General features: G+C 37.4%; 1 protein-coding gene across 1 annotated transcript in view; it reads right to left on the bottom strand.

Moving 5' to 3' along the window:
- STPG2 (sperm tail PG-rich repeat containing 2) overlaps positions 1–12801 on the bottom strand; it is a 629437-nt gene that overhangs the window by 307142 nt on the left and 309494 nt on the right. The gene's annotated exons all lie outside the window — the stretch shown is intronic.

Below are 12801 nucleotides of genomic sequence, written 5' to 3'. Positions count from 1 at the left end.
AATAATTTTTCCACAATTCCTTATCAAGCTGGGACTAAAGAAACAATTTGTTAAGGCCTTGGACAAAGATGGTGATTGCTTCAAATACATTTGTAGATCATTCTCTGCACTAAGTATTGAAAAACTAAAAGCTGGAACTTATTAAGGATACTAATTTCACAAAATTTGTGAATGGTGTTGAAGCTTCTGCCTGGTACAGTTATGAATCAGATGTCAAGAACTTCTTGGGTAACCACAAACTAGACAATTATGAAGAACTGGTGCAAAACACGGTCATGAATGTTTGGGTACTAATTAGAGATGCTCAGGCTCGGTTCTTCGAGAACCGAACACACCCGAACTTAGGGCATCCGAGTATTCTGTACTTTCGCGCGCCCTCGGAATCGAAAATGAGGCGAAACGTCATTGTTACGTCGTCGGATCTCGCGAGTTTGAATTCCTTTTTAAGTTACAACATAACGGGGAGTGGGGGGGAGGGTAGACCTCATTTTTCTTTTCTGTCACTGCTGTGTGCCAATGTGTCCTAGATGCGCTAGGAACTACCATGTGTTTGTGTCATTGTTCTGTCGCTTAGCATCCAGCCAGGTCACTGCAGTATTTGTCTGAAAGTGTATGTAAATAATATTGTGATCTGTGAGTTGGTCAAAATTGACTGCAAATGACTTGAAATTAGTGTTATTGAGCTTAATAATAATGTAGGAACAAAAAAAAAGCAAAAATATGTTGGAGTTCACATCAGTCCCTGTCCCATTGGAGTTTACAGTCTAAATTCCCTAACAGCTTACAGTCTAAATTCTAATGAAGAGATCATTAGAAAATAGACTGTAAATGACTGTTAATGCTATAAATAGTAGTATAGGAGCAAAAACAGCATTTTTTCTTTCATGATTTAGAGGGAAAACCTGTAACAAGACCAAACACAAAAACATTTTTAGAACCAAAACCACATTAAAAACCAAAACTCGGGGGTCAGCGCACGTCTCTAACAGATATGGCTAAAATGTCTTCTGTCGGTATGGGAATTATTTTTATGGACATATGTTTCTATCGTTAAGTTGTTTCATTCTTTTCTAGACCACAAAACAAATTAATTATTTTTCACAGTTGGCCTGTAAAGATTGCATAGTTCAGCAAAAAGTCAACAGACATTTTTCAGGAGAGAATCTTTTGTTATACCTGGGGAAGAGGTCAGGAATAGTGTACTGTTAATGCTTTTAACTGACCTGTTTTTCACAGAACACTATGGGTTTGCAAAATGCATATCATACTACAATACATGATTAATCAGAAACAGATTCTGACCTCTTGCTCTGCCTGGCTTTCTAGTATTACAGAATCAACAGAGCACAGTTCAGATATTATGAAGTTACAAGATATTTAACAACAACCGACAAGTCAGTTTTCTTACATTATCCTTCATCTGTTTACCATGTGGTTAAACTAATATAACTTATTACGTTAACACGGTTACAGTACTTAATGAGCACAAAGGAAACAATGTGTATGTTTTGTAAATAAAAACCGGCCCTTTATAACTGCAAAAGTCCTAAACATTTGGTATGTGCATTGTATGGTTCTTGTGGCTAAATTATCCAAAGGTCATTTATTGTCTGATCGACACATTTTGGAGTTATTGTTTAATAAAGCCAGGCTAGTATTGTACCATTATTTAAAATAATGTTGAAACTAAGAACACTGCTGTTTATAAATTTGAACAAATACGGTTCTGCAGCACATATACTTATCCATTATTGGTGGGCCTATTTGACCACCAAGCATATGCTTAAGTGCACTAGAGTTGAGCAAAATTGTAACGGAAGTTCGCTTAGATGGAATTCATGAGAGCAGATTCCATTCCCTGCATTGTTCTTTAGGGCAACACAGGGCACACATTATTACAGTTACAACGGTAATTTTAACTCAGATTTTGAGCCGCAAGCAAAAATCAGTGTTAAAATTACCGTAGTAACAGTAATAATATGCAGCTATTACCGTAATAACGATAATAATGTGCAGTTATTACCATAGTAACATTAATAGTGCGGGGCCCGTGTTGTTCTTTAGAGCAACGTGGGGAATTGAATCTGCCCCATGGTGTAATAAGTCGGTGCAAAATTCTGGTAGTAAAATCTTCAAATTCAGCTTTTTCTTTAACACTGCAATTTCGCTCTATTTCTAAGAAAGCATTTTGCGGAATGTATAGATGATAAATAGAGCTGGGAAAATCATAGTCAATTCTCTCGGTGCAGTAGTGGGATTTCAATTCCAAACAGTACAAAATTGATAGGGGAAACACTTAAGGCCAAATGCAACAAGAAAATCATGCAAAATTCCACGCTCAAACACTGAAAGAGGTTTCAATAATTTTGCTCATTTCTAGGGCACAACCCCATTCCAGTTTTGGGAACATCCCTAGTAAGAGTAGTCTGCATAATCTTTTATGGTATTGCGGGTGCAAATGGAAATGCATATGTCAGGGAAAGTATAATTTCTAAGTTCTGCCAATAATCACCTTGGGACCAAAGCCTTAAAGACTTTAACTTTTGATGTTGTCACCTAAAATTCCTCTTGGTTGAGTCTCTTTTATGTCTGTAATAAATCATGATAATCATGGGACTGAAACTCATACATTTGAAACACAGGTGCATGTGCTACATCATATTGCAAAGGTAAAAAGTATCGAGTGGGCTGTGTGATAAGTCACACAGCAATGTTGGTCAGAGATTGGAGAGTTGTTGTCTTGTGTAGAGGGTGGTAACCCAGAGAGTTTAAGATGCTGGTTGAGGAATATCATAAGCTTATCTGAAGAGGTGGGTTTTCAGAGTACACTTAAAGGTTTGAAGACTAGAGGAAAGTCTTGCTGGGCAAGGGAGGGAATTCCACAAAGTGGGTGCAGTCCGAAAAAAGTCCTGTAACCGAGAATGGAAGGAAGTAATGAGTGGAAGAGAGACACAGATCTTGTGCAGAATAGAGGTGTCGAGTTGGGAGATATTTTGAGACAAGTGAGGAGATGTATGTTGGTGCAACGTTGACGGCCTTGTATGTTAGTAGAGGAATGTAACGCGAGACAACACAGATAGTAAGAGATCAGGAGATAATAGATAGATTTGTGTATCATCCGCATAGAGATGATAATGAAATCCAGAGGAGCTTACTAGTTTTCCAAGAGAAGTGGTGCATATAGAGAATAGCACAGGACCTAGTACTGAGTCTTGTGGTACTCCAACTGATAAAGGAAGTGGAGCAGAGGTGGATCCAGAGAAATTAACACGGAAAAAGCAATTAGATAGGTAGGATGAGAACCAGGGGCCTGATTCATTAAGGATCTTAAGAGGATCCTTATTTCAGTCTCCTGGACAAAACCATGTTTCATTGCAAGGGGTACAAATGAGTGTTCTGTTTTGCACATAAGTTAAATACTGACTGTTTTTTCATATAGCACACAAATACTTGATAGCTTATTTGTACACTGAAATTTAAAGTTGATATGTGTGTGTTACATGAAAAAACAGTCAGTATTTAACTTATGTGCAAAACAGAACACTCATTTGCACCCCTTCAGAGTGAAAGCCTGACTGAAGAGAACCCAATAGGTTGTTTGCTGAATGAAAGTTTGTGAGTCGAATGTAGGCAATTCTCTCGAGAAGCTTGGCAGGGCATGGGAGCTGAGAGATGGGGCGGTAATTTGAGAGAGTTAGGTTCAGAATTTGTTTTTTCAAAATAGGAGTAATCACTGCATGCTTGAATATGTATGAAAATTAGCAGTAAAGAGAGAAATTACAGGTTTTAGTTAGAGGTGGAATGAGCACAGGAGACAGGGACCTACCAATTTGTGAGGGTATGCGATCAAGAGGACAGGAGGTAGAGTAGGAAGATGAGAAGAGAGTAGAAACTTCCTCTTCATTTGTGGGATCAAATGCAGAGACAGTGTCAGAGGGTGCTACAAAGGAAGAGTTTGGAAGAGTTTGACAACAGGGAGGGTAAAGAATTGGGGGTGAAAAAATAGCTAATAAGGTGATAATCTGAGAGGGGGAAAGGAGTGTTAAGGAAATCAGAAACTGAGCATAGTCTAGAGAAAATAAGATCAATACAGTGGCCATCCTGATGAGTAGCAGATTCAATACACTGGGAGAGGTCAAGTGAGGATGTTAGAGAGAGTAGTTTGGAAGCAGCATTGGAACATGGATTAGCAATTGGGATGTTGAAATCACCCATGATATTGGTGGGGATGTCAGAGGATAAAAAGTGAGGGAGCCATGCAGAGAAGTGTTCAAGAAATTATTGGTGTCATATGTGAGTGATGAGACATTTGGTAGAACTGTGAATGGGCACTGTGGGGAGAGAGGTAGTCCAACCCCATCTCCTTGTCTGCCTCCAGGTCTGGGTGTGTGGGTGAAATGGAGACCACCATGTGAAAGGGCTGCAGGTGAGGCAGTGTCTGATTGTGTGAGCCATGTTTCTGTTATTGCTAGAAGGTTGAGGTTGTTAAGTTTGTTGCAAACAGAGCGTGCATTCCAAAGGGCACATTTAAAGGACTTTGGAAGCGAAGGGAGGCAGGTGATATGTTTGAGGTTTGTTGGATTTCTGTAGCATTCAGATATATGTGTGTGGGAGAAGAGAGGGGGACCTGGATTAGGTGATATCTCACCAGCTAATCGAAGCAGGGAGGGAGAAAGGTAGGATAGATGATTGTAAGATGTGTGTCCTTTTCGTTTCTGGTGACATGGTGAGGCTGTTAAAGTTATTGAATTTAAATAGGAAAACAGTTCAGGAAAACAGTTAACTATAGGTGAGTGAAGTAATGAAGGAGCAATCATCATCATCACCATTTATTTATATAGCGCCACTAATTCCGCAGCGCTGTACAGAGAACTCATTCACATCAGTCCCTGCCCCATTGGAGCTTACAGTCTAAATTCCCTAATACACACACACAGAGACGGAGAGAGAGACTAGGGTCAATTTTGCTAGCAGCCAATTAACCTACCAGTATGTTTTTGGCGTGTGGGAGGAAACCAGAGCACCCGGAGGAAACCCACGCAAACACGGGGAGAACATACAAACTCCACAAAAATAAAGTCATGGTCTGGAATTGAACTCATTACCCCAGTGCTGTGAGGCAGAAGTGCTAACCACTAAGCCACGGTGCACAAAGGTGTGTGTTGCAGGATGGGTGAGGGATGATATAGTCCTAAAAATAATGCATGAAAGGAGAGAAAAATAATTTGGCAAGCATTGGGATTTATGAGTAAATTAGCAAAAAATTAGGGAATTAAAAGAATTACCTAGTTGCAATGTCCTATGCAATCAGAGAAGTAGCGCAGAGTCAGACTGCAGTAGATGTAGTTTATTCCTGGATGTCTGGATAGTATGGAGAAATGATGTGGGGCGCCATGTGGTGGAGTGGGTGGAAGTGTTGAATGGAGAGTAATAAGGCACAGGTGATGTAGTAGCTGAGTTGTTGCAGAGTCATGAAATTGGAGAGTGGTTCAAACTGATGAGATAGAGGACTGAAATAACGGTGGCATGGGTAGGGAGTGGCTGAACAAGTAGTAGAATAGGCTCATTAAATAGAGTGGATGTTACAGGGAAAATAAACTGACAGATAAAACAAACTTTCATGAGCTGAGTAGATAATAAGTCCAAAAATGGATGTCCCATTAAAAGTATAGGTTGTAACCTAATATCAGCTACCTCCAAGCACCTGTAAAAGGCCAATCATTTGCAAGAAAAAAAACTGCTGCAATCCACACACTAAACGTCATCTAAATATCTTGTTCTACAAAAAAAAAAAACTGGACACAATACAAAGAGCACTCGTGCCCCTACCCTGCATCCAACAAAGCTACTCTACAAATGTGCCCAATTTCAGTCAGCTTATCCCATCAGATGATGACAACTTTTGAAAATAGTTCCATATCCTTAACTTCATATTAAAGTTGTATATAGTTATCCACCTAAATTGGTGAGTGTAAGCAAGCACAGAAAGGTGCAGTTTGAACTACAAATTTTCAAGCCACCCCTCTAGGCACAGTTTGTATAGAGGCGGTGCTATGTCGTTTACCTCATGTGTTAGAGTGCTGTGATCTGGTCAGGCAAGCAGGACATGGTTGGGGAAGTTAAGCACTGGAATAGGCAAGTCATTTCTACTTGACTAAATGCTGTTATATGAATAAGCACAGGCATATTTTCTGAATTTAATTATGCTCTTTGATTTGTTTGATCAGTGGGAGAAAATGTTGTTTATTTTCAGCAAATAAGCTTATTAACAAATATAACACCCTGTAAATATTCTACATGTTAAGCTACTTTTCACTACATTTTTCTATAAAAAGTAATAGAAAGTAACATGGATATGGATTACACAAACAAATATTTTACTTGTATATTAAAATATATTATCATCATAAATTGAAATACACAAAATCGGAAGCGATGCTTCTAAATGTTCCCTCGCCTCCAACTTTCACTTCAAATGGCAATAAAGGAAAATCATATACGTATGAATTTATATCACCTGCTCATATGACTTATTGTATTCTGCAAACTAACCTAACCTCTTCACTAGAATTAAAGCTGACCTTCATACCTGAAAATACCTGATCATTTTGTGGCTGGGCAGGATCATCGCGGTAAAGATAAATATTCTCCCTAGACTCCTGTACCTATTCCAGATTCTTCAAGATAAAGTGTCATTCCCAGAATTCAATGCAAAAATGCTTCTCCAAATTTATTTGGAATATCAAACCACACAGAGTTCACCTATCAATTCTTAAGAAACCCACACTGTTTGGACATAAGAGTTTCCCAGATGACAACCTTTATTATTTGGCAGTATATCTTAGCCCGATTACAGTCAATTTTGCTCCTCTTGCCACCATGTCTTGGCATCTGTCAGAGCTTTGACAAATGCAAAAAGGTAAAAAAATAAAATAATAATATATCATAAATGGGATCTGCCATATTGCCAATAACATCTACCATATAGGTGATCAGAGCTCTCACACATAAAGAGAACCAAAAATTGGTAACATAATGGTAATGAAAACAGACAATAACTCCATAAAACAATATTCCAATATTGACAACAATTGTGAAATAAAAGATTATATGATCCATACATCTTTATAGACTAGTAACACCTAGGGGTATATTTACTAAACTGCGGGTTTGAAAAATTGGAGATGTTGACTATAGCAACCAATCAGATTCTAGCTGTGATTTTGTAGAATGTACTAAATAAATGACAGCTAGCACATGATTGGTTGCTATAGGCAACATCTCCACTTTTTCAAACCCGCTGTTTAATAAATATACCCCCTATTGGTTTACCATGAAAAACATTAGCATTGGATAAAACACATTGAAAAAACATAACTCCAACATTATTGTTTTATCAATATAAAAAGGGGGGGGGGGCAGATCATGATCCTCACAAGTAATAATAGAAGTTAGCCATTGATTCATGTATAGGTATGTTTTTTCTATATATTTGCATACATTAGTACTTTTAATGTCAACCTTTATTAGTCATACTTAATAAAGTATTGATTTTAACTTTTAATAACCTGCTGCTGACTTGCTGAGTGGCCAAAGGAAAAAAAAAGACATAGGAGAAAATATTTTGATCTCTAATGCTTTGGGTAATAAATCTATTAGTTTATAGTCTTTCATAAACTTTATGAGGCATTCTAATTCTGATATTTCATTTTTATGGCAAACAGTGTAATGAAAAAAGAAGAGTCATGTATGAGGCATTAATCAAAGCTTATGACAAACACCATACAGCGAATAGGTTCTGGCTCAATGTAAAGCAATTCTCATTTAATTACACATCTAATTTAATTGCATTCATCAAATCTAGGGGATGCTATTATGCTAAATTAAACATCACCAACATATTCAGTAGATATGTATGAAAAAGCTCTTCTGAAATAATAATTTAACAGCAATAACATTAGCTAACACTATAAAGTAAGCAGAGTATACTTCCATTATTCAGAATACACAGGAAAGTGAATGGTAAAATGAATAGTAAAACTCTAGTCCGCTGTTCTCACACATTCCAGCTGTCACTTTGCCCCAATAACTCTCTATCATTTTAATATCACTTTCTGTTTTTCCACTGTTACCTGTATTCAACAGTGTATTGGTATTTTTCCAGCTATCACATCTGTTTTTAGATTTGCCTGTGCAATTTGGGTTTTCTTTTTTTTTTGTAAATAAAGTGGCAAATTAACTTGTCAATTGTGTTTCAGAAGGTTTTTTTTATTACCAAGAGCTGCTGTCTTTTTCAGAGCCATAAGACATTAATGTATTATTACTGAGGATACTATTATAGTACAGGCAAATGGGCCTGGTTTCCCCGTATGTATATATTGATTCGCACTCACATTCCAGTTTTAGGAACTGCCCCAGGAAGATAAACGTGTGTCTACTTTTGCTGGATGGGTGGAAAATGTGGGAATACACAAAGTGAAAAATATGTAAAAATACAATTTCAAATTCCACACTGCTAGCACAACCAATCCATTCAACTTGTTCTCCTCAAATAATGCTTTATCGAGCATCACTGATGTATTAAATAAATCATAAGTGTAAGTGAATGTCTCTTTTTTTATGCAACAAATATTTGAAGTTTTTTATTATTATTATTATTATTTGTAGTATTGCACATAGAAATGTACCTTTTCCATAGAAAGTGCACCTGGAAGGTGACCCTTGGAAGGCACAATAGACTTCACTCCTGTGACTGCCCGCTACCCATTGGAATGCACTCGATCCACACCTTGAAACTCATTTAACAATCATGTCCTTGGATGCTATACAAAGCATACAAAAAAGTCTTCCCTGTATTTGGCAAAGAACGTCCCAATCTGTCTCCATTTATCTCATGAGAATTTGGAGGGAAAGTCAACACCTTGAACTTTTTGTCATGTTCCTCAAACCATTCCTGAACAATGTGTGCAGTGTGGCATAGTGCATTATCCTGCTGAAAGAAGCCACTGCCATTAGGGAATACTGTTGTCATGAAGGGGTGTACTTGGTCTGCAACCATGTTTAGGTAGGTGGTACGTGTCAAAGTAACATCCATATGAACGCAAGGACCCAAGGTTTAGCCTTCGCTCCCCATGCACATCAATGAGCTTTGGGAGGCCATGACCCTGTCGCCGGTTCATCGTTTGCCCTTTCTTGGACCACTTTTGGTAGGCACTAACCACTGCATACTGGGAACACCCCACAAGTCCTGTCATTTAGGAGCTGCTCTGACCGAATTGTCTAACCATCACAATTTGGACTTTGTTATAATCACTTAGTTCCTTATTTATTTTTCTTGCTGTCAACATATCAACTTCAAAAACTGACTGTTTACTTGCTGTCTCATATATCCTACCATTGAAAAATGTCATTGTACCAAGATAATCAATGTGATTTATTGCACTATATATATATATATAATTATGCTGGGGGGTTGAGGTGACGTGAGGGCCCTTGAGTGATAACTTAATCATGCATGAAAGAGTAGATAACTTATTTATAACAAGAAACATTGAATCATCTATTGATTCTTAAGTATCATATGAAATATTTGTGGAGACTTGGGGGGGTATTCAATTGTTCCTCCGGCCACCGGAAAAATGAGCGCGTTAAAACTATTACCGTTTATACGGTAATATTGCGCGCAAAAACCGTTAATACGGTAGTTTACTCGCTGAATTTCATCTCGCAGCTCAGGGAGGGTGACTTTGCATTTTTACATAGAAATACATGGACTCAAAACCTTAAAAAAATGTGTGTGGAGATTCCTGGATACCTACTTCTTGATTACCTAATTTTCTAACAATTTTATATATATGATTTTAGCATTAAAATGAATACCATATCATGTATTGTTTAATTTTTAGAAAAATAGAGGTCAATTTGGATTTCCTGTTCAAAAACGTATTGATTACTTCTAGTATCTTTATGCTCTAGAATCTAAGATACATTTTCCCATGCATTATTGAAAATAAAATACCAAATATTCACAAAATCACAATTAGAGATATAATGATTTCACTATAGCTAGCATCATCTCATAAGACAATTACTGAGAACATAATACGAAATCATCCCCATCAAGGATGACATAACACATGTCATATCTTGGGTAATTTCATCAATTATATAGAAAAACATTGTATCACAAAAAAATCATCAGTATACTTGGTGCTGTGACATTGTTAATGACAAAATCTTATAATGTCAAAATAAATTATTCACTGATAATAACCCACATTGATAATGTTGATCACTATCTAAACTTATAACATTGAATATTTTCTCACATGAATGCTGAAATGCCTTGTATAATAGAAACACACAGAGGCTTATGTAGATTTGGTCTCCAAATTGGAGTAAATTATTCTTAAAAAAAGAGCATGGAAAAATAACAAATTTCAGACCATATTCAGATCTCTACACATCTTCAGATGCATCTGCCTCCTCATCAGCAGCATACGCGCCTAATTTACCACAAGTCATCATCATTACCAAGTATTTGCCCTGTAGCAGGTGCAAAAGTTATGCCTCCTAACAGGCGTATATGCGTGTTTCGGAAGGTTTACAAGACCCGCATTTGTGTAAAGACGTCTTTATTCGGCCAACCTTAGACTGCCCCTTACCACCCCTGGCCCACCTCTCCTGGCATAGGTGGACAAAGCTGTCAAAATTGAAGAAGTCTTATAGGCGCATGTACGTACCCCTGCTTTTTGGCCATGTGCAGAGTGATTTCATGCACGATACATTATGCACAGTGGCATACATCCCATTCTGCATCAGCCCCACAATGTTCAGTGTTTGGCAAATGGATATTCAGTAGCAAAACAAGTGGTTTCTGACTGCAATATGGGCTGCAAGTTTGGATTAACCCACAACCGCCCCAGAATTACCACATTACCTTTGCTTACAAGCATCAATTTTAGCAGAAGATAAGATATTTATAAATAGAAAAAGATTGAAAAAGTCACATTGGGGGGAAATAATGGTGATTTATAAAAGCACAACAGTTTTGTTAAGCACCGCTAACAACTTTAATACTTTCAAAAGATGTTTCATGATTCATCTTCGCTAAACGAGTTACCTCTTTTTTCTATTGTGAATCCTTTTCTTTTACCCCACATTGCTGGCATTGTGTAGCCTTTTATTTTTCCATTGTTCATTTGTAGTTCGAAAACCTAATCATATTTTAAAACTGATGCCTGTAACAAAGGAACAATGCTGCAATCCTCAGTCTATTGCACACAGGAAATTGTGTTGGATGTGTGTGTGCTACATAGAAAACTGTACAGACTTTGTCATGAATACACATTGTTCAACAGCCTCTTCAAAAATGATATACTTGTATACATTATTTTAAATGTAACAGCAAAGGTATATACTTGCTAATGTCTTGGCTACTGTATGCCGGAATTCTTCTAATTTTACTAATTTAGTTGAAATAAGGTTTCTGTTGTTTTTTTAATATCATTATTTTTTAATATCATTATACTGCTGCGTATATGAAAACAGTTCTGATTACACTTTTGTAGATGACACAGAGGAGGTCATTGACATATGGAAAGGGGCATTATTTGAAGGGTTCATGAGGAATGTCCCTTACAGTGTTACTATTTGCTCAGGGCCGTAACTAGGGCTGTGCGACAGGGGCGACCGCCCAGGGCGCAACGCTGAAGGGGGGCGCAATTTAGGAATATTTTATGTTCATTTGGTTAAAATTGAGAGCTAAGGGGGCGGCATTTTGCTTTCTCGCCCCGGGCGCTAGAATTCTAAGTTACGGCTCTGTATTTGCTAGAAGCTTTTTAAAATTGTGAAGAAAAGAAACAATACAAGTGAAAAGGTTGCTTTCCTAAAGATATCGGGCCTGAGTCATTAAGCAAAAAAAAGCAAAATGAAAAAAATGAGTAACAAGCCATGTTACAATGCAAGGTGCTCAAATTAGTTTATTATTTTGCACATTAGGGAAGTACTGGCTGTTTTTTTCATGTAGGACACAAATACTTGATAGCTTTATTTTTACACTGAAATTTAAAGTTGATCTAGGACATGCCCTACCCAAACTATAAATCTGTCCCCACATTTTAAATTTACCTCCCCCTCCAATGCAACATGATTTTCCCCAGTTGCAATGTTACTCCTTTTTTATGCTTTGCTCTCCTTAATGACTCAGGCCCATCGGGTTTAGTGGCACTATTTTACCTGCTGGTTGAAACAGCATTCTTTTTATAATAAAAAAAAAGACATAGCAGAAACAAAATTCTAAATAATATCATGTTAGTGGACGTAAGTATTGGCATACACAACAATAAATCCCTCTTGTAATGTCTGAGATAAGAATGTGTCATCCAGCTTATTTCAAACAGGACTAGTGGGTGTTGATACCCATATCCTGTGTAATTCATATCTCTAAATTTCAAATCGTTTTCCACAGCCATTCAAAAAGCTGCCTCTTGTAGCAGAGCAATATATTGTTACTGAAGTGCAAAGGGAGTATCAACAGAAGAGCAGAGGTTCTGGACAGTGGAACCCACTCATCTGCTAGATGAAAGTAGGGGGTTTTTACAGTTAAAATCCATTTTTTCAGTGGCGCTCTTCTTTGAGATGCCTAGAATATGGTTAATTCCATATCAGTGCATGTTAACAAGCATAAACTGTCAATAGCGTGAATGGGCCCGATTCATTAAGGAAAGTTAAGCAAAAGTAAGTAACTAAGGCAAAGCCATGTTGCATCGGAGGGGGGAGATAAATTTAAAATGTGATGGC

The sequence above is a fragment of the Mixophyes fleayi genome, chromosome 1, assembly GCF_038048845.1.
Source record: "Mixophyes fleayi isolate aMixFle1 chromosome 1, aMixFle1.hap1, whole genome shotgun sequence".
Lineage (NCBI taxonomy): Eukaryota > Metazoa > Chordata > Amphibia > Anura > Limnodynastidae > Mixophyes > Mixophyes fleayi.
This window is presented reverse-complemented; position numbering and strand designations above follow the sequence as displayed.